At 44.0% G+C, this 23,922-nt stretch overlaps 1 pseudogene; it reads right to left on the bottom strand.

Moving 5' to 3' along the window:
- Positions 1-4,893: 4,893 nt before the first annotated feature.
- Positions 4,894-16,148, bottom strand: LOC134353493 (guanylate-binding protein 1-like; annotated as a pseudogene).
- Positions 16,149-23,922: the final 7,774 nt, after the last annotated feature.

The following is a 23,922-nucleotide window of genomic DNA, read 5'->3' as shown; positions in this document are numbered from 1 at the left end:
TGTTGTTCCTTTGTTCAAGAAAGGAAGTAGAGATAACCCAGGAAATGATCCAGAAATTATATACCAGTAAGTCTTACTTCAGTGGTGGGCAGGTTGTTGGAAAGGATCCAGAGAGGCATGAGCATTTGGAGAGACATATCTTATTAGGGATAGTCAGCATAGCTTTGTCAAGGTTCATGCCTTGTGAACCGAATTGAATTCTTTCAGGATGTAAGAAAACACATTGAAGGTAGAGCAGTGGATGTAGTGCATATGAATTTCAGTAAAGCATTTGGTGAGGTTCCCCATGCAAGGCTCATTCAGAAAGTATTGAGGCATACAATCCAAGGAGACCTTGCTTTGAGGACCCAGAAGTGGCTTGCCCACAGAAGACAAAGGGTGGTTTTAGATGGTTTGTATTCTGCATGCAGGACAGTGATCAGTGGTGTTCTGCAGGGATCTGCTCTGGGGCCCCTCTTTGTGATTTCTATAAATGGCCTGGATAAGGAAGTAGAAGGGTGGGTTAGTAAGTTTGCTGATGACACAGGGAGTTTGCTGTTGGGGGTGTTGTGAATAATCTGGAAGGTTGTCAGAGGTTAATGCAGAACTGGGCTGAGAAGTGACAGATGGAGATCAGCCTAGATATGTGTGAAGTTGTTCATTTTGGTAAATGAAATTTGAAGACAGAATATAACATTAATGGTAAGACTTGGCAGTGTGGAGAATCAGTGAGATCTTGGGGTCCTTGTCCACAGGATCCTAAAAGCTGCTGTGCAAGTTGACGGTGTTTTTAAGAAGGCTTATGGTATGTTGGCCTTCAGCAACTGTGGGACTGAGTTCAAAAGCCATGAGCTAATGTTTCAGCTATATAGGACCCTGGTCAGGTCCCACTTGGAGTACAGTGCTCAGTTCTGGTTGCTTCACTGCAAGAAAAATGTGGAAACTATTGAAAGGGAGCAGAGGTGATTTACGAGGAGCAACACACATCAAAGTTGCTGGTGATCGCAGCAGACCAGGCAGCATCTCTAGGAAGAGGTACAGTCGACATTTCAGGCCGAGACCCTTCATCAGGAGGATCTCGTCTGGATTGGTGAACCATGCCTTATGAGAATAGGTTGAGTGAACTCGGCCTTTTCTCTTTAGAGCGATGAAGGATGAGAGGTGACCTGATAGAGGTGTATAAGACGAGGCTTTGATCATGTGGATAGTTAGAGGCTTTTTCCCAGGGCTGAAATGGCTAGCATGAGAGGGCAGAGTTTCAAGGGGCTTGGAAGTAGGTATAGAGGAGATGTCAGGGGTAAGCTTTTTTACACAGAGAATGGTCAGTGCATGGAATGAGCTGCTGGTGACAGTGGTGTAGATGGATACAATAGGGTATTTTAAGAGACTCCTGGAACATGGAGTTTGGAAAAATACAGGGCTATGGGTAACCCAAGGTAATTTCTAAAGTTAGTACATGTTTGGCACAGCATTGTGGGCCAAAGGGCCTGTATTATGCTACAGTTTTTCAATGTTCTATGAATTGTGGAAATGCCAAAAGCTGTGGGAGAATACAGGCTGTCTCTTGGCTGATGTCTCTCTCCTTTTGTGGAATATAATAAATTGCATAGGATTAATGTATAAAAAAGGCTGTGACTATTGCTCTTTGGAAGACTGGTAATCACACTGTTGGTGAGCCACATCCTCCCTTATTCATGAATAAATGTATTCACTAGCCTGTTCGAAGTCCATGTCCAATTTACTTGTGAATAACTTTGATTGTAAGTCCTTTGCAAATTTTTCCCTAACATGGGGGCAGGGGCTTTGGGGGGTCAATGTTCTTGTGGTGTTTTTTTTTTGTTGTGTGATGGGGTCTGGGGGTTTGACATTCTTGCTGTGTTTGTGTGGAGGAGAGGGATACGAAAGCCAATGTTCTTGTTGCATCTTGGGAGGGGAGGGAGGTTTGATGTTGATGTTCATATTGTGTCTTTATTAGATTTGTGCAGGGGAGAGGGATTTGGGGCTAATGCTCTTGTTGTGATTTATGCAGCAGGAGGGGATTTGGGATGTTGATGGTTGTGTTATAACCATATAACAATTATAGCATGGAAACAGGCCATCTCGTCCCTTCTAGTCCATGCTGAACTCACTCTCATCTTGTCCCACTGACCTGCACTCAGCCCATAACCCTCCATTCCTTTCCTGTCCATATAGCTGTCCAATTTAACTTTGAGCGACAACATCGAACCTGCCTCAACCACTTCTGCTGGGAGCTCGTTCCACACATCTACCACTCTGAGTAAAGAAGTTCCCCCTCATATTACCCCTAAACTTCTGCCCTTTAACTCTCAACTCATGTCCTCTTGTTTGAATCTCCCCCACACGCAATGGAAAAAGCCTATCCACATCAACTCTATCTGTTGCTGTTGTGTTGCTGTTTTTTTTTTGCTTGGGGGGGATGTTTGCTGCTTTTCACTGAACTAACTTCCAAGGTTCATCTTTGTTTTGTGGCTATCTGGAGAAGAGGAATCTCAGAATTCAATACTACATGGATAATAAATGAACCTTTGAACCAATTATCTTTATTCTTACCTACAAAGATCTGGGTTACAATTCATGTATCCTGATTCTTGTTGTTGCAGTTATATTTATTTGGTTAGTTGGAAAGGTCATTTACTTGTTAAGAAAGAAAACTTGAAAGTAGCATCTATGTTACTTACCAAATCTATTAACGAAAACTATTCTTCAATTTATATAAAGCAATAACCTGCTGGAGAAACTCTGTGGATCAAGCAGCATCTGTGGTAGGAAAGGAATTGTCGACATTTTGGGCTGAGACTCTGTGCTGAGGACACATTTCTCAGTTCTAATACATGATCTTGACCCAGCATCAACAATTCCCTTACCCTCACCTCCACCAACAGATGCCGCTTGACCCATTGAGGATTCTCCCATTTTCTTTGGTGTTCCAGATTCCAGCATCTGCAGTCTTGCGTTTCTCTGCTGAATGTTCATCTGTTCTCGCATTTCAGCATCCAATTGTTCATTGCTGGCAGTCGGATTTAGTTCCTGGATAATTAGTGTGATCCAGTAATCACACTGATCGTGGATTGATGGTGGAAATATAACAGCCAGAGGGAGGTGACAAGTTCCCATCCGCCTCTGGGAGGAAACTCTGCTGGTGAGAGAGATCCACAGAACACAGAGCAGAGTGGAGGAAGGACACATTATCAACACAGGGTCAGTATTGAATAGAGCTGACTGCTGACCCAGAACACTGAACCAGCTGATGAGGAGGATATGGGAGCTGACATTCTGTGCCAGGGAGAGTTTGATGAATTGTCCAAGGATATTCAGACCCCCTTACAATTAAACAACTGATGGTTCATATAATTGTGGTACAGTGTGGACAGGTATTTGAGTGGATTTAAATAAAAACTTGTACTTGGATAGCTAAGGACTAGATAGGTAAATTTTTAATGAGCTTCCAGAAACTAGGCAGAGCTTGAAACCTGTAAGTGGGAATGCATAAAATGGAGTGTCAGAAGATATTTGGTAGTGGTAACTCCAGAGTCCAAAAACTGCAGAAGAGATGTTCTCAACACTGTCTTGGAGAAGAACTCACGGCATTGAAATCTAAATATGTTCACCTGGAGCAGGTAATGTATGAACACTAGTGGAGATTGTGAAACTAAAAAGTAACCAGAATTGTTTGAAACTTCATGCTAAAGGTTTGACATGTTTGATCTAATCTTGATTGATCAAGAAAAGTTATCAGGCAAAATTATTACGTAGCACGTTTCTCAAGCACTGTATCGAATGCAAAATAGAGGATTCAGTGGGTGACGGAGGGGTGGGGGAAGTGTTGGCGGGGAAATGTCCATGAGCTGTGGGAGGGAATTAAATGGGTTGGGGAGAGTGTCTTTGGGCTGCAGGAGGGAATTCAGTGGTTGGGAGTGAATGTCCGTGACCTGTGGAAAGGAGTCAATGGGTGGGGAGAGTGTTCATGGGCTATGGGTGGGTAATTCAATGGGGGGCAAAAATGTCTGTGACCTGCAGGAGAGGATTTAGTGGGTGGGGAGAGATGATAATTGGGAAGAGTCTGTGGGCTATGTGAGGGAATTCAGTAGGTGGGAGAGTTGGTGATGAGGAAGACGGTCTGAGATTCTGGGGTGGCTTCAGTAGGTGGGGAGAGCAGGTTATTGGAGAGTGTTCCCATCAGCTGTGGGAGGGGATGAACTGAGTTGTTGGGTGGGATTGGTGATGATAGACCATACATTGAACATGCAAGGCAATTCTGTGGGGTGAGGTAGTTGGTAACTGGAGAGTGTCTGTGGGCTGTAGGAATCTGTTTGGTGGATGGTGGGAGAGTGATTGGGAAGAGCATCCATGGGCTGTGGGAGGGGGTTCAGTGGGTGGGGACAGTCAGTGATGGAGGAGAATGTCCATGGATTGTGAAAGAGGATTTGATGGGGAGGGACATTGCTGACTGGGGAGATTGGGGCTGTGGGAGGGGATTCAGTGAGTGGGAATAATTAGTCCTGGTGGCAAGTGTCTGTGGGCTGTGAGAATGGATTCAGTGATGGGGGAGTGTCTGGGCTGTGAGAGGAGATTTAGAGAGAGGGGGGAGTGTCCATGGACTGTGGTAGAAGATTTAGTGAGTGGGACATATTACACTGGGTCATGGGGAAATGATGATCTTATTCACATCCCTGGGATTCTGAGATTCACCAGCTGGTATCTGCGGAGAAACTGAAGGGAAATTCCTGACCCTGCTTCAAATGTTCCAGTCTGTGTGCCCCAAGATCAGGCTGATGATGTTTGGGGTGGACAATATTTGGGGTCTAGTTCATTGATCAGACTTGGGGGGGGGTGCGGTGGGCAGATGTTGGAAGCTGTTAGAGATGTCATAGGTTTTGTGCTGTGGACACATTTCTAAATGTACGCATCTTTTATGGCAACACCTTTTTTGTATTCTACCATAGTGACCATCACAATTATCAGCACAGCACTAATCTCAGGAGCATGCTCCCTTATAAATTTCATGAAACTCCTTTCTGTTGGCTCTTCATGTTTCTTCATGTACTTGTACCTCTGCCAAGCCCTTCCAGCATCCTCCTCCCTGCCCTCAACTTTGTATTTCTCCATCTCACTCCTCATATGTTCCATGGCTTCCTTTAGTTCCTCTGCACTGCACATTTTCCCGTTCTCAAACATTTTCCTGATCTGCTCCTTGATCTCCTTATTCCTGTGTTCCTCAGTGGCCTTCCTCTCCTGCTTCATCTTCTCCATCTCCTGTTTCACCCTTGAGAGCTCCTCTTCCAAAGCTGACAAAAGGGGCAGAGGATGAATTGATTAGTCCGTGAAGAGAGTGGTGAAGGGGTCTGTTCTTGAGATGTGTGTGATAGGACTTTCAGAGGGTTATTCATTCACTGTTCAACCTAAGACAACACACATAAAATGCTGGAGGAACTCAGCTGGTCAGGCAGCATCTATGGAAGTTAATAGACGGTCAATGTTTCACCAGAGGCCCGATTTCAGGACTGAGGAGGAAGGGGGAAGATGCCAGAATATAAAGGTGGGGGAGGGTAAAATACTAGCTGGAAGGTGATGGGTGACTCCAGGTGGATGGGAAAAGTCAAAGGCTAGAGAGGAAGCAATCTAATAGAAGAGGAGAGTGGACCATAGGAGAAAGGGAAGGATGATGGAACTTGGGGTAGTAACAGGCAGGTGAGAGAAGTAAAAGCTCAGAGTGGGGAATAGGAGTGAGGGGGATATGTTTATCAGAAGGAGAAAATGATATTCATACCACCAGGTTGGAGGCTTACCAGACATGATATAAGTATTGTTCCTGCACTCTGAAGGTGGCCTGGCCTCTTCTTATCACGAGGAGGCCATGAACCAACATGTCAGTACAGGAATGGGAATCGGAATTAAAATATTTGGCCACTGGGAAGTCCTGCTTGAGGTGGATGGTGCAGAGGTGATCGATAAAGTGGTTCCCCAATTTATGATGGGTCTCACCAATGTAAATGAGGCAGCATCAGGAGCCAAAAACAATACACAACTCTAGCAGATGCACAGGTGTAGTGTTCTCTCACCTGGAAGGACTGTTTGGGGCCCTGAATGAGATGATGGAGGAGGTGTGTGGGCAAGTGTAGCACTTGGGCTGCTTGCAGGGATAAGTGCTGGGAGGGTGATATTTGGGGGGTCATGGGGATGAATGGATGAATTGTGGTGGGAGTGATCCCTACAGAAAGCAGAGGGAGGGGGATATAAAGATGTGTTTAGTGTTAGGATCTTATTGGAGATGGTGGAAGTTGCAGAGGATGCGGAGACTCCTGGGCTGGTGGGTAAGGACAAGAGGAACTCTATCACTGTTAAGATTGCAGGAAGGTGGGGAAAGTGTGGATAATCTGGAAATGGTAGAGATGTGGGTGAGGTTTGCATCAATAATGGAGGGAGGAAAATCCCTTTCTTTGAAGGACATCAGTGTTCAAAGTGTTTGGTTTTTAACAATCATTTTTAGAAATTTCTCAGATTATTCTTTACAAATATACATGCAATCAACAACAACATTTTTAAAGTCTCATCTCTGTCCTCTTCCTCAATTTTCTGTACTACTTGGTCAGCGCCTAGATATACTCCTGACAGAGGTGACATGTGAGCTTTGCTCATGAACCTTGGGGAGGGGAAACTCGCCTGCTCTCCCTCCAAGTCAGAACAAATCTTGGAAATAGGCTGTTCTCCAGCCTGTTAAATAGCCAATATGTGGACCCTGCCCACATGTCTGATAAAATGAGCTCTGCCCACAACAGGTGGTGGTCCGAGCACAGCATCAGGTGTATTGGAGAATGCTACAGCCACCTCATGAGCTATGCCATTTCCAACCCAGCCAGCGGAGACTTATTCCGGGAACTAGGATGAGAGGAATCATCGTACAAGAGGCATGGCAGTCCATCTTCTGTCAATGGACACCTCCAACTACCAGAAGTACCTGTTCCCCTCCCGGCAGAAGCCATTCATACTAACACGTGCATTCCTCTGTCTGCAGTAAGTCTCCCAAACCCACCAGCTTGTTTCATCTCCAACACAATCCTAACCCCAGGATCAGTGGTGGTGAAATCCTCAGACACCTCAGGGGAATCTGATCCTGTAGTGACCAGAGGGGAGGGACCCTCTCCACATCAGGTGTCAGAGTAAAGGATGGCCTCATTGTTCCCGGCACTGAGTCCATACAGAGCCACGTCCTGAGGTAGAGAGGAGCAAGTCTTCTCACTGCAACCCTTCGCACAGTCTCTGCACCCTGGTAAACAAGTCCAGGGAAAGTATTTTCCCATAAAGAAATGGGCAACTCTTGGCCTACCCTGGAGTCTGAACAGGAAACACATCCTTCACAGTCTGTGTTCCTTGTTACCCCATTCCCTGCTCCAACAGCATCACCAGGAGGTCCCCCAGCCACTGGAGCACCCTTATTTTGCCCTATGAGAGGTGTCAGTGTCCCACAGCTTTTGTCCACCCCATCAGCCACAGCCATGATCAGTGTAAATACTTGGGTCCCACTCCTGCAGCCACTGTCCCACCATGTATCCTGTGTTTCTAATCTACATTATCTAAATCTTCTCTCATCCCGTTGTATTCTCTCTTGTTTCAGCACCATACATCAATTTTTGATCAAATTATTGACCCTCCATTTGTATGAAAAATTTAATGATACTCCGATCACCCTTTCCAAGATGATCTCTAACTACAAGATCATTCTCCACTCTCGTTATCCAGGATGAGAAAAAGATAGTGCATTCCCTTGTAGGTTCAGTAACACACAGTTTCAGAAAGCTATCACAGATGCATTCTACATAATCCTCCTCAAGATTGCCTGGACCAATTTGATCCGTCTGCTGAATAAGCAAGTCCCCATCACATCTACTGATCTATTCTAACATGCATTGGATGTTTGTGTTTACTGCCTTTGCCTCTGTAATGTTATTATTTCATGCCACCACTGCGTCCTACTGCTCCTCGTCTTCTACCATCCTTCCCCATTCACTCCTGGTATCCCATGCTTCCCAGTATCCCCACCCCTTTCCCCCACCAAGCCCTCCTCTTTTTACCCCTCTACTTCCTACCATCCTACAGTTCTTTGCACATTTTGTTTATTTTCTCACCAGAGACATGTTTTTCTTTCTGTCCCAGCTTGCTGTCCATCTTTTGTACTTGGTCTAGATGAGGTTTTACCTATTCCAGGAAGTGGGTCAGGACAGCACACCCCTACAGAGAAGAGAAGATACAATCATTCATGTCCAAATCTCTCCTAACACACCAGTCCACAAGGGACCAGAGACAGGTTCTCCCCATCAAACATCTAGTGCTGGGGATTGATGCACAATTAGGAAACTCCTCTTACCAATCTACAGGAAATTGGTAAGACCATGATTGGAGACTATATTGTGATCTTGGCTGGAGGCAGAATCTTTTTTAAGTGGCACAAGGATAAGTTCTAAGAATGACACACAGAGGTGACGAAGAATAGAGATGGGTTCTGAGAATGTTCAAGGGTCTGGCAAATCAAGCACAATGTGGGATAATGCAAAATATCCATTACAGCAGAAAGATAAATAGAAGCATATTAACCAAATGGGAGAGCTAGTGAAGTTCTAAGATGTAGAGGGATCTGGGTGTCCTGGTGCAAGGTTCACAAAATGTTTGTGTGCAAGTAAGTGGGAGAGAGAGTGTGTAACAAAAGTAAAAGGGAAAATCTTCAGTTATATTAGGTTTTGGTGAGACTACATCTGGATTATGAACAGAACAGGTCTCCTTTAACACTACCTGCTGGAAGCAGTTCAGAGATGGGTTTCTGGACTGATACCTGGAAGGACAGATTACCTGATTAGAGAAGGTAGGAAAGGCTGAGACTAGACACTTCTGTGGAAAAACCCAGAACTAGAGTCATAGACTGGACGGGTAAAGTATGGGAGATGGTCATGATTCACAAAGCTGAGTTAGATAAACAGGTAGCTTGATCAATGGAGATATGAGACAAACATTTTTCCCTCAGTGCCTGACTGGATTTTGGAACTCTCTCCACTGAAGCACAGTGGAAGCAGAAGGTTTTTTTTTAAGCAAGAGATTGGAAGATGTTTGAAAACTAGCATTAAAAGATAATTTCCACAGCCCATGGATACTCTGCCCTGTTACTGACTCGGCACCCACTGAATCTACTCGCATCCCATGAATAGCTCCTCCATCACACACTCTTCCTATTCACAGAATCCTCTCCCATGACCCCAGAGGCACTAACCCCCATCTCTGACAAACCCCACCCAATGAAACTCCACCGAGAACCCGCCATAACTGGTTTCTCAATCGCAGATTCACTCCACCCAGTTAATCCTGTTCCAGATGTCAGAGAGTGGAAATCAAATTCACATTTGTTGGGTGAATGGAAGGAGGCAAAGGGGGGAGTTTTCTGAATTCATATAAGGCAGAGGAAAGAAAAGCTCTGAAAATTGAAAAGTAAATGCCTTGCTGTAATATATTGAACACACCTCCATTTCGTCCTTGGTATTTTTTTCGTACTCCTTGATGGCCTTATCAAGATCCTCCTTCAGTTCCTGGAAACCACCAGGTCTCTGGTAATATCTAGATGCCAGGTTTTCCTCTATAGTTGACACTTCTTTTGCTAGGTGTGCTTTACATTGCTCTTGTGCAGTTTCCTTGATCTTGGCCATGAGAGACTTGTAAATGTAATGCATCTTCTTCTGGGATTGAAGGAAAGATGTACAGTAAAGTAGGATACCAAGTATTGTACACTGACCAGTGTCTCTCAGTCCCTCTCTCTCAGGGGAGATCTGCACACTGACTATATCTCTGAGTTGCTCTCTCTCAGGGAGAGATCTCCACACTGACAAGGAGTGATCTGTATACAAACCGATGTGTCTTCACCACTCTCACTCAGGGAGGGATAGTGCTATCTGGTGTCCCTCAGTCCCTCACTTTCAGGATGATATCTATGCTCCCTGTCTCTCAGTCTATGTCTGTATGGGTTGGGTCCAGGGACTGGTGTTCGGAGGTGAGACAGTTGGCAATCATTGCATATTAAAAGCTCACCTCCAGCCGTTGGATGTATTTGCCACTGTTGTTGTTCATAGATCTTTTGTGGAAGATATTGAATGCCTCTCTGCTCTTCATATTGCAATTCTCGAGGAGTGTGCTCGTGGTAAGACAGCCAGATTCTGAGATTATTCTCATTTCATTATCATAGAATTTCAGGGCTTCATCTACTGCTGCTTGATTTTCCACCTCCGCTAATTTGGTGACACAGTTCTCCACACACGGTAGGACCCCATCCGCCATCATGCCCACGTACACCTTGGTCAATTCAACAAATCCTGTGTGGGATATTTCTGGAGGTCAGTACCTGGGGATCTGATCATACTCTCAATTCCCACTCTCCATATCCCAATGTACTCAACCATTCTCATTCACTTCCAATGAGATCCCCTCCCCTCCAATTCTCTCCCATCATTCATACTCCCAATGGGAAACCAGCACTTTCCCATTCAATCCCAGTCCATGCTCCCAATGGGACTCTAGTCCTTCCCATTCAATCCCACAGTCAATATTCCCAATCCTTCCCATTCAATACCAAAGTTGATTTTCCCAATTTGACCCCACCATTTTTCCATTCACTCACAGTGGACTCTATCTCTTTCCATTCACTCCTACCCTCTACACTCATGCTGGTATCCTACACCATCCCACATATTCCCATCATCTGTATTCCTAATGAGATCCCATCCCCTTCACATTCACAGCTATTGTACACACTTCCAATTGATTTCAGTCCCTTACCAGTCACTCCCATTGTACATACATCTAATGAGATCCCAACTCTTTCCCAAACCACTTCCAATGGGATCCCAGCCCCATTCCCATTCACTTCCATTCAACATACTTCCAATGGAATCTCAGCTCCTTCCCATTCACTTCCATTGTACACACTTCCAACGGGATCCCAATACCTTCCCGTTGGAACTCAATGTCTACACTCCCATGTAGTCCAATTGTATATTCCCATTCCAGGTGTGTATTGAGCCAATACTCTTCATCAGGAATGCAAAGGAAGGGGAGATATCAGAATAAGAAGGTTGGGCAGGGGGCAGGAAGAAGTCCAAGGTGGCAGGTGATAGGTGAAACTGGCAGAGGAGGAGGGGGTGACGTTAAGAGCTGAGAAGCTCATTGGTGAAAGAGATAAAGGGCTGAAGTGGGAGGAATCTGAAAGGAGAGGACTTAAGACCATGGAAGAAAGGGGGGTGGGGTGGGAGAGGAGCAACAGAGGGAGCTGATGGGCAGGTAAGAAGTTTGAGAAAGCTACGTAAATGCCATCAGGTTGGAGGCCACCCAAACCGAATAAAAGCTGGCCTCATCATTCCAATAGAGAAGGCTATGGACTGACATGTTGGAAAGGGAATAGGAGGTAGAATTGAAATGGATGGCCACCAGGAAATCTTGCTTTTTGTGGCAGTTGGAGTGAAGATGCTCAACCTGATGACATGAACATCGATTTCTTGTACTTCCAGTAATTGCCACCACCTCCATCTCTTTCACCATTCCCTATTCTTGTTTCCCTCTCACACCTTCTCTTCTTACCTGCCCAACACCTCCATCTGGTGCTCCTCCCCCTTCCCTTTTTTTTCATGGTTTTCTGTCCTCTCCTAACAGATTCCCCCTTCTCCAGCCCGTTATCTCTTCCATCAATTGACATCCCAGTTCCTTACTTTACCACCTCCCCCTCTCCCAGTTTCACCTATCACTTGCCGGCTTGTACTTCTTCCTCCTCCCCCTCCCCCATTTTCTTATTCTGATATCTCCACTTCCTTTCCAGTCCTGATGAAGGGGCTAGGCACAAAACATCGATTGTTTACTCTTTTCCATAGATGCTACTTGGCATGCTGAGCTCCTCCAATATTTTATGTGTGTTGCTTTGGACTTTCAGCATCAGCAGATTTTCTCATGCCAGGTTAGTGTGTTATACTGAACAGAGGTGATGAGGTTTTGTCCGGTTACTCACTCCTGCCTGTGACCAGCTGACCTCCAACAACTCTCTTGACTTTCTTGTGGGTGTGAATGTAATTGATGAGGTTCTGCCGCTCCTTGACAAAATCCTCATCCAGATCCTTGTCCTCCAGTTCCTGGAGCTGCCTGAGTTTCCTGCGGAATGTGGGAATGGGAAATGCAAAACAGCAACGTGAGGGAAAATGATTGCGGATACACCTGCGGAGTTCATTATATTCCTTATCCTGCTCACTGATCTCACCTGTAAAAAAAAGAACCAGGAATCAGGCAGGAATCACCCTCACTGAGTCTGTTCTCCCATTCCCAATTTGGTGACTGTTACCCACAGGGCTGTGGGGAGGGATAGGGGAAGTACAGGAAAGAAACAGAGGGGAGGAGTTTGGAAGATGTGATGCCGTGGGACAGGATGTGTGGGAGGGGCATCAAGTGCATTGTAATTGGGTGATGGGTGACTTGTCATGGAGGGGAATGATGTGAAAGTGGTGTCATACAGGGTAGTTGAGGGTCACATTGATTGAGTGTGGCACCCTGTCAATCATTGGAAACTCTGATGAGAAGGAGTTGTTAGTTTGGTGGGAGTGGTGTATTTATACCATCAAACCAGAGGACGCTGTACGCTGGCATCAGGTTATTCCAGGGAATTGTGAAGTAATGTGAATTGGATGTAGGTTGAGGTGTTTGAAGTTTAATGAAACTTCATTAAATGAAACACATTTTCTCAGGCATCTGTTAGTCTTGCGAGACCATAGATCTGCAAAGTCTTCACTCTCCAGGGCACAGGCCTGGGCAAGGTTGTATGGAAGACCAGCAGTTGCCCATGCTGCAAGTCTCCCCTCGCCACGACACCAATGTTGTCCAAGGGAAGGGCATTAGGACCCATACAGCTTGGAACCAGTGTCAACACAGAGCAATGTGTGATTAAGTGCCTTGCTCAAGGACACAATACGTTGCCTCGGCTGGGGCTTGAACTCCCGACCTTCAGGTCACCAGTCCAATGCCTTAACCACTTGGCCACGTGCCCACACAACACATTCTATTGAACTCCAAAACCTAAACACCAGAACAGCCCTAAACCGCCTTATGTAACAATGTCATCACGACAGAAACCCCAAAACAATGTCGATGGTTGGGAATTATCTACATTTCTCCCAATTATGTAACCCTCCAGGGAATTGTGAGGTAATGTGAATGTGAACAGGGCAGGGGAATGCAGAGTAAGTGGGGAATGAGAGATGTGAAGGGGCTGGGAGACTCTGGAGAGTTTGTGCACAGATTCTCAAAGGTAACCAGCTGCCCCTTCCTCCACCACCCTCTCACACATTGAATTCAACCCTGCTCCCTCCCTTCTCTGGCCACTTTCCAGGTTCGCTCTATCTCCTCAGAGACTGGCACTGTCACATACTCACTGTCCTTCAGTTTCAGACGTTGGGCTGGGACTTCAACAGGATCCGCTTAGACACTTCAGTCACAAAACTAGGAGTGATATCAAGGATAAAGGAATGAAGGGTTGGCAGGAAAATGGTGAGGATTGTCAGTCACTGTACAGAACTGCCCCGAGAGAGAAGAAATGAGTGACACTGGTCAGTGTACAGATTTTCCCCTGAGAGAGAGTGACTGAATAGCACCAGTCAGTTAGTGGACTAAGTTTGAAATGGGTGGTTACACTACAATTGTACAGAGCATTGGTGTAGTCACACTTGGAGTACTGCGTACAGTCCTGATCATGTGGTTGTAGCAAGGGTGGGATTAAACCAGAAAGAGAGTAAAGAAACATTTGAAGGATATTGCTAGGAGTCCTGGAACTGAGAGGTTAGACACCATGGTCTTTAATCTTCAGAAGATTGAGGGGTGATCTCACAGGTGTAATAACAAAATCATGAAGGGCATTGATTGGGTTAGTGGTCTTTGTTTGCAAGGTTGGGGAAATTAAAACTACAGGATATAGTATCATGGTTAGAGTGAAATGTTTAATAAGAAACTGAGATGTAATTATTTATACAAACGTTTGTACATATAGAGTGGTGATTATATTGAACCAGCTAGTGGAGAAAGTGGGTGAGGCATGTACATTTGACACATTTACTAAGTATGTAGACTGGTAGGAAGATGACAAGAATTCAGAGGGTTATGGGAACGTGTTGGAAAATGGGATCAGCTTGAGAATACATTTTAGTCAGTATGGACATGCATGGCTGAAGGGATACTTTTTTTGCTGTATTACTCAATAAATCTACAATTGAAAGACACTGATCAGCATACCAAAAAGAAAGGGGCAGAGAAACATCAGTCCGTGCACTGATATCCAACTGAGAGAGACAGGTGCTGAGATAAACTGATCAGACTACAATAACTCCCCAAGAGCATGGGACTGAGCAACACTGGTCACAGCATTTATGCCCGAGAGAGAAGAACCAGTCACTGCAGAGATATCACCCTGAAAGGGAGGGGCTGAGAGACACCAGTGAAGGATACTGTAGGTATTGCAGGGATTGCTGGTCTATTTGTTTTTGCCCATTGTAAATGAGAATGCTGCTCAGAAGGATAGCCAGTGTATAGATGGAATTATCATTGTCGATGTCTTCCTGCAGGTAGAACAGATGAGCAGTTAGTGAGAGCTCTCACTCAGAGATCAGTCGAATAAATAAGCATCCCATTTCTGGACATTTCTTGCTCAGTGTTTACAGAGGTTGGTGGGTGAGGTTTCCCTCCACAGCATCCTTCCTGTCAATGCCACCGGTGACAGGTGTATGGCCAAGGGAAGCCTTACAGACCAAGCCTCAGCCAGTGCTCACCACCACAGTGCTGGGGGAGAGCACACTGTCATGGTACCTTAACATCCTTTTCATTTTGCAGGATGGGGGTAGGAATTGGTGAGAGTGGGAGAGGAAGCTTGGAGTGTGTAATTGTCTTGGACCACATACAGTTCCAATGGAAAAACGGCAGAATTCCTTCCTGAAGCTCAGCATGAACTTGTGATGACAATGTTCATTAATTAATTAATTAATTTTTACTTTAAATCTAGATTGTAAACAGTATTTAACCATCCACACTGCCTGTGGTGGGATTTGAAATCTGGTCTGTGGATCATTCCTCTATCTGTGGGTTACCCATTTGGTAATGACACCACTGTTCTGAGGAGGGGGATAGTTGAAAGGGAGGGACTGACCTTCTCAGGATCTCCCAGACCCTCGGTGTCCAACAACAGAAGGACCTCATTTGGTCTCTGAGGGAGGGATCAACACCACATCCAGATTCCTTTGGCATGAGCCTGCGTGGTTGGAGCCACTGAGAATCCTGCAAAGAGAGAGAGACACAGAGGCGGAGAGGTAAACTTTGTTAGTAGAAAAGTGGACCTATTACATTCATAGCCCAAAGATGTGCATGTTTTTGAGTGGGATAGGGTTTGCGTGGAATTGATGGGAATATGGGAAGAAAAAAAGGGAAACACAAGGAAATCCGCAGATGCTGGAAATTCAAGCAACACACACAAAATGCTGGTGGAATGCAGCAGGCCAGGCAGCATCCATAGGAAGAAGAAAAAAAGGGATTTTTGTAGAATTCATGAAAAAGAACGATTGATGGTCAGTGTAGAGTCAGTTATACAGCAAGTAACTCTGATTGCCATTAACAAGACCAATGTGCTCTCTGCATCTGAGATATGAAGCAAGCATGCTGTTGAAATTCTCCAATCTCTCTGGATCCATTGGCCAAAACAGTGATGGGAACATTAACGTGACACCAATAGATGTCTCCAGTACACCTCCCACTACTGACAGCTTGACAATGCAAGTGTGCTCTGTGTGTCCCATGTCTCAAAATAATTTCTGCATGACAGATAGTAAACACGGGTGAAAGGTTAGAGGTGGAAATTTACAGCCACTGCCCTTACCCTTCTTGTCTCCCGCGAGACAGTTCATGAGGTAGGACTTCCCTGTACGAGCAGCACCAACCACAGCCACAACAACCATTGGATCCTCAATGGACTGGAGGACCTTCAGAGCCTCTGGGTTAAGTTGCAGCTTCCTGTCCTTGTTAGAAAACAGCTGCAAGGGTTTCTCCATCTTCTGTTTGGTGGCAGCAGTGTCCCTGGGTACTGACATCTGACAGTGCTTTCCCAAAATATCTACAAAGTCAGAGCAAGGGAATCACGCACAGTTTGAATCAGAGGGAACGGAACAGACAAGACATGGAGCACATCAGAAAAACAACTACATTTCAATCCTGAGACCCTGGAGTAGATCACAAACTTTAATTTACTCACCAGGGTCTGTTAATCATACAGTATAAACCAATCCCCGATACCATGGATTGTAACCCAGCCTCTACATCTCTACCGGAGATCCTGAAAATGTTTTTCTTTGGTTCCTCCCACTTTACAACCAAGGGGTAGCTATGGGCACTAGTGTGGACCCAAGCTATGCCTGCCCCATTGTCGGCTATGTAGAAAAGTCTATGTTCAAAACCTTGCCCAGTTTTACTCCCCAACTCTTCCTTCACAACATTGACGACTGTGTTGGTGCTGCTTTCTTTACTCATGCTGAGCTCATCAATTATATCAATATTGCCTCAAACTTCCACCCTGCGCTTAATTTCACTTAGTACATCTCTGGCACCTCCCTTCACATTCTTGATCTCTCTGTCTCCATCTCTGGAGACAAACTATCAACTGATATCTTTTACAAACCTACTGATTTTCAACTATACTTTTTCAGTTGCGGTTGCTCATTTACGGTGAATGTGACTGTCGTAGTCCTACAGAAGTTGAGAAAGAGAGACTGTGTAGAAAAGGCACGGATTCGGTAAGTCCATCTTTGTCAGTTTCACAGGCACAGTAAGAGGCCTCGACTCAGGTGCAGATAACAGGAAGATCGGGTCAAGCAGAGTGGCTATTATTGGAGCGTGCCAGTGATGGAGTGGGAAGGCTTTGGCTTAACAGGCAAGAGAATATTTGCAGATGCTGGAAATCAAAGTAACACACAGAAACTGCTGGAGGAACTCAGCAGGCCAGGCAGCATCTATGGAAAGGAGTAAACATTGATGTTTCAGGCCAAGACACTTAAAGTCAGGCAGTGTGATAGTTATAGGGGTCAGAAAGGAGATTCTCTGGCTGCAAAAGAAAAAGGAGATTCTGTGTTGCATCCTGGCTGCTAGGGTCCAGGATGTATTGGGGCGGCTGCAGGATGGTGAAGAGCCAGATGTCATGGCGCATATTGGCATCAATGACAGAGGCAGAAAGTGGGAAGATGTGATACGCAGTGAGTATATAGAGTTAGGAAAGAGGCTGACAAGAAGGATGTCCAGAGTAGTAATCTCCAGATTACCAGTGGTGCCATGATCCAAGAATTTGAAACCCTGTCCGCTGCAACGTCTCCTCAGCCACTCATTCATCCATGCTATCATCCCATACCTGCCAATAATCAGCACATGGAACTACAATGTTGTAACCATTACTGAAACTTGGCTGAGAGAGGGGCTGTAATGGGTGATTAGTGTACTGAATTTTAGAAAAGATAGAGGAGGAAGTAAAACAGAGTGTGGAGTTGTGCTGCTAGTCAGAGACAATATCACAGTTGCACTCAGAGCAGACATAATGGAGGGGTCAGACACTGAGTCCATTGAGTAGAACTCAGGAATAGAAAGGGTACAATCACATGGACGGGGTTGTACTATATCAATAGCCTCCAGGACACTGAGGAACAGAGATGTAATCTGATTCAGGAAATGTGTAAAAACTTATCAGGTTGCTGTAATGGGGGATTTCAACTTCCCTCATATAAACTGGGACCACCTTAATGTAAAGAGTTTAGATGGGGTAGAATTTGTTGTCCAGGTAGTTTCTTAAATCAATATGTGGATAGTCCAACAAGAGGAGGGGCCGTACAGGACCTGGTGTTGAGAAGTGAGCATGAACGTAGGTGAACAATGACCAAAAGTCCTAAACGTTCAGGATAGCTATAACCATATAACAATTACAGAACCAAAACAGGCCATCTCAGCCCTTCTAGTCCGTGCTGAACTCTTACCCTATCCTATTCCCACCGACCTGCACTCAGTCCATAACCCTCCATTCCTTTCCTGTCCATATATCTATCCAATTTAACTTTAAACAACAACATACAACCTTCCTCAACCACTTCTGGTGGAAGCTCGTTCCACACAGCTACCACTCTCTGAGTAAAGAAGTTCCCCCTCATGTTACCCCTAGACTTTTGTCCTCTAATTCTCAACCCATGCCCTCTTGTTTGAATCTTCCCCATTCCCAATGGAAAAAGTCTAACCATGTCAAGTCTATCAATCCCCCTCCTAATTTTAAACACCTCTATCAAGTCTCCCCTCAACCTTCTATGCTCCAAAGAATAAAGACCTAACTTGTTCAACCTTTCTCTGTAACTTAGGAGATGAAAGCCAGGCAACATTTTAGTAAGCCTCCTCTGTACTCTCTCAATTTTACTGACATCTTTTCCTATAATTCGGTGACCAGAACTGTACACAATACTCCAGATTCAGCCTTACCAATGCCTTATACAAATTCAACATTACATTCCAACTCCTATACTCAATACTCCGATTAATAAAGGCCAGCAAAATAAAAGCTTTCTTCACCACCCTATCCACATGAGATTCCATCTTCAGGGAACTATGCACCATTATTCCTAGATCCCTCTGTTCTAAAGCATTCTTTAATGCCCTACCATTTACCATGTATGTCCTATTTTGATTAGTTCTACCAAAATGTAGCACCTCACATTTTTCAGCATTAAACTCCATCTGCCATCTTTCAGCCCACTTTTCTAAATCTCTCTGCATGTTTTGAAAACCTACCACATCATCCACAACACCACCTATCTTAGTATCATCTGCATACTTACTAATCCAATTTACCACCCCATCATCCAGATCATTAATATATATTACAAACAACACTGGACCCAGTACAGATCCCTGAGGCACACCGCTACACACTGTCCTCCAATCTGACACACAGTTATTCACCACTACTCTCTGGCATCTCCCATCTAGCCACTGCTGAATCCATTTTACTACTTCCATGTTAATGCCTAACGATTGAACCTTCCTAACTAACCTTCCGTGTGGAACCTTGTCAAAGGCCTTACTGAAGTCCATATAGACAACATCCACCATTTTACCCTCGTCAACTTTCTTAGTAACCTCATCAAAAAATTCAATAATATTTGTCAAACATGACCTTCCACGCACAAATCCATGTTGACTGTTACTAATCAGACCCTGTCTATCCAGAAAATTATATATACCATCTCTAAGAATACTTTCCATCAACTTACCACCACTGACGTCAAACTACCGATAATTGCCAGGTTTACTCTTAGAACCCTTTTTAAACAATGGAGCCACATGAGCAATACGCTAATCCTCCAGCACCATTCCCGTTTCTAATGACATTTGAAATATTTCTGTCAGAGCCCCTGTTATTTCTTCACTAACATCCCTCAAAGTCCTAGGGAATATCTTGTCCGGACCCAGAGACTTATTCACTTTTATATTCCTTAAGAGTGTCAGTACTTCCTCTTCTATAATTGTCATACTTTCCATAACTACCCCACTTGTTTCCCTTACCTTGCACAATTCAATATCCTTCTCCTTAGTGAATACCGAAGAAGAGAAATTGTTCAAAATCTCTCCCATCTCTTTTGGCTCTGCACATAGCCATCCACTCTGATTCTCCAAGGGACCAATTTTATCCCTCACTATCCTTTTGCCACTAACATAACTGAAACCCTTTGGATTTATTTTCACCTTACTTGCCAAAGCAGCCTCGTATCTTCTTTTAGCTTTTCTAATTCCTTTCTTAAGATTCTTTTTATATTCTTTATATTCCTCAAGTGCCTCATTAACTCCAAGCTGCCTATATTTATTGAATATCTCTCTCTTTTTCTGAACCAAGCTTCTAATATCTCTTGAAAACCATGGCTCTCTCAAACTTTTACCCTTTCCTTTCAACCTAACAGATTCTGAACCCTCAAAATTTCACCTTTAAGTGATCTCCATTTCTCTGTTACACCCTTCCCACAAAACAAATTTTTCCAATCCACTCCTTCTAAATCCTTTCGCATTTCCTCAAAGTTAGCCTTTCTCCAATCAAAAAGCTCAATCCTAGGTCCAGTCCTATCCTTCTCCATAATTGTACTGAAACTAATTGTATTCTAATCACTGGACCCGAAGTGCTCCCCAACAAATACCTCTGTCACCTGCCCTGTCTCATTCCCTAACAGGAGATCCAACACTGCCCCTTCTCTAGTTGGTAAGAAAGTTCTTGAAGGAGAATTTTAAATTGGAATAGGGCAAAATACAAGGGCATTACAGCAGGAACTGAGAAGAGTTAATTGGGAATATCTCTTTTTCTGGCAATTTTAGAGGATGCTTAAGGTTCAATTGCACAGAGAGGAGTAAAGATATGTTAGAAGGAAGGATGGGGATTGAAAGACCAGAGAACCTTGGATGTCCAGAGAGGTGATGAACTTATTCAAGAAGAAAAAGGAGAAGTATATAAAGCTTAGGAAGTCAGGATCAAACGGAGCACAGAAAGAGTCTAAAGAACCCAGAAAAGAACTAAGAAGGGGATTAGGAAAGTCATAAGTGGCCATGAAAAGTCCTTGGCAAGTAGGATTAAGGTGAATCTCAAAGCATTCTATACATACATCAAGAGCAAGAGGATAACTAGGGGGCAGATGGGACCACTCAAGGATAAAGGATGAAACACCTTCTTGGATGTGGAGAAAGTGAGTGAGGTACTTAATGAGTACTTGGCTTCAATATTTACCAAGGAAAAGGATATAGAGGACCAGGAGATCAGTGCTGAGTGTATAAATACATTGGGGTGTTTAGAGTTCAAGGAGGAGAAATTGTTGGGTCTCCTCACGGCTATTAAAGTGGATAAGACTCCAGGACCTGATGGGATTCACCACAGGTTATTGAAGGAGTCAAGAGGTAAAATTGCTGGGGTCTTGACCAGTATCTTCATGTCCTGGTAGGATCCCGTAGGACTGGTGAGTGGCTAATGTTGTACCTCTATTTAAGAAAGGAACAAGGGAAAATCTTTGGAACTATAGATAGGTGAGTCTCATGTCAGTTGGAGTGAAATTGCTGGAGAAAATTCTTCGGGATAGGACATATGAGCATTTGGAAACTCATGGCCTAATTAGAGAGATTAGAGCATGGCTTTGTATGGGGCAAGCTGTGTCTTACCAACTGGATTGATTTTTATGACAAGTGACAAGAGAGATTGATGAAAGTGGGGCAGTAGATGTTGTCTTCACGGATTTTAGTAAGGTGTTTGTCAAAGTCCTTCATGGGAAACTAATCCAGAAAATTAGGATCCATGATGAATTGGCCGTTTGGATTCAAACTGGCTTGCGCATAAAAGACAGAATAGTAGTTGAAGGGAATTACTAGAACTCTGGGTCTGAAATTAGTGGTGTTCCAGAGGGACCTGTTCTGGGATCTCTAACGTTTGTGAAATATATGAATGACCTGGATGAAACTGTTACTGGTTGGTTAGTAATGATACCACGATTGGTGGAATTGTGGATAGCGTAGAAGACTGGCAAAAAATATAGCACAATATAGATCAGTTGCTAATATGGGCTGAGATATGGCAGATGGAGTTTAACCCAAATTAATGTGAGGTGTTGCACCTTGGAAGGGCAAATTCAAGGTGACTTATACTGTTAAGGCCAGGAGCCCTGATAGTGTTGCTGAGCAGAGATATCTTGGGATCCAAGTACTTGCTCCTTGAAAATGGCTACACAGGTCAAAATGATGGTTAAGAAGGCGTATAGAATGTTTGCTTTTACCATCGCGGCATTGAGTTCAATATTCAGAATTGTAAATTTATAAAACTCTGGTGAGGCAACATCTGGAGAATTGCACACAATTTTGGTTGCCCCAATATAGGAAGGATGTTGAGGCTTTGGAGAGGGTGCAGGAGAGGGTGCAGAAGAGGTTTACCAGGATGCTTCCTGGTTTAGAGGGCATGTGCTATTTCAAGAGGCTGGATAAACTTGTTTGTTTTCTCTGGAGTGACAAAGACTGAAGGGAGATCAGATGAAGGTTGTAAGATAATGAGAGGCAAATATAAAGTAGACAGGGAGTATCTGTTTCCCAGGGTTGAAAGAAAGAGGTCATACATTGAAGGTGAGAGGGGGTAGGTTCAAAGAGGATGTGAGGGTTAATCTTTTTTTCTCATTGTGGTGGATGCCTGGAATGCATTGCCTGATATAGTCATTGTCATACTTTATTGATCCCGGGGGAAATTGGTTTTCGTTACAGTTGCACCATTAGTAATAAATAGTAATAGAACTATAGATAGTTAAATAGTAGTATGTAAATTATGCCAGTAAATTATGAAATATAGTAGTAGGGACAAATAAATTAGAGGCTTTTAAGAGGTGTTTGGATAGGCACATGGATGTAAGGAAGATTCAGGGATATAGACATTGTGTAGTAGGAGGGGTTAGTGTTTGGGTGTTTTACACACACAAAATTTTGGAGGAACTCAATAGGCCAGGCAGCATCTATGGAAAACAGTAAACAGTTGAAGTTTTGGGCTGAGACCCTTCATCAGGATTGGAGAAAAAAGATGAGAAGTTAGAGCAAGTAGGTGGAGTTGAGGAGGAAGAAATGAAGTGCAAGGTGGTAGGTGATGGCTGAAACAAGGAGAATGGGAAGGATGAAGTAAAAAAAATCTGGCAAGCTGATATCTGAAAGTGAGAAATGGTTGGAGAAGGGGGAATCTGATTGGAGAGGGCAGAAGACCATGAAGGAAAAGGAAGGAGCAGGAGCACTAGAGGGAGAAGATGGGCTGGTAAGGAGATAGGTTGAAAGAGGAAAACGGGAATATTGAAGAGTGAGAGCAATTTCTGGAAGTTCAAGGAATCAAGGTTCATGCTATCCTCCTATTAGAGCCATTTAATGACTTCAATTAGAGTCATGAAACAGAATTGGGCATTTTGACCCATTAAGTCTTCTCTGCCATTTCACCATGGCTAATCCATTTTCCCCTTAGCCTCAATCTCCTCCCTTCTTTACATGTCCCTTTTTGCCCTGACTGATCAAGAATTTATTGTTAGGGTGTATACCTGATTTAGGCTATATAGCAAATATTAATTTCAATGGCAAAGAACCTTCAAATCTGAGTATGGAATGTAGATTGAAATTAAAATGTGGTTTGGAGCAATGGTCTTCCTGAAGCTGCATTTTAGAGTAAACTGCAGACCAGGAGATGTCCAATTGACTGATATATGTCTGCATATACATGAATGCAATCAACATCCCATTGCATGAATACAACTCAATGACCACAGCATCTAGAATAAGTTGTAGACCGGGAGACATCCATATGACTGAGATGTCTACATAGGTATGAACGCAATCAACACCCCATTGCATGAATATGACTGAGATATATCAGTGTTGCAGTGGATTAAAGGGACTTACAGAGGCATGAGAGAGGAGTGGGCCAAAATTGATTGGAAAAGAACACTGGCAGGGATGATGGCAGAGCAGCAATTGCTGGAATTTCTGGAAGAAATTCAGAAGGTGTAAGATGTATACTTTCCAAAGAGGGAGAAGTATTCCAAAAGCAAGATGACACTACCATGGCTAACAAGCAAAGTCAAAGACAACATTAAAGCTAAAAAGAGGACATATAATATCGAAGGGGTGAATGGCCTACTCCAGCACCTATTTTCTATGTTTCTATGTTTCTATAATACAGCAAAAATTAGTGGGAAACTAGCAGATTGGGAAGCTTTAAAAACCCAAAAGAAGGCAACTACAAAAGACATAGAGAAGGAAAAGATGGAATGTGAAGTTAAGCTAGCCAATAATAAAGAGGATATGAAAAGTTTC

This window comes from Mobula hypostoma, chromosome 11 (assembly GCF_963921235.1).
Source record: "Mobula hypostoma chromosome 11, sMobHyp1.1, whole genome shotgun sequence".
In the NCBI taxonomy this organism is placed as follows: Eukaryota; Metazoa; Chordata; class Chondrichthyes; order Myliobatiformes; family Myliobatidae; genus Mobula; species Mobula hypostoma.
Note: the sequence above shows the minus strand (reverse complement) of the source record. Positions and strands in the feature narration are given on the sequence as shown.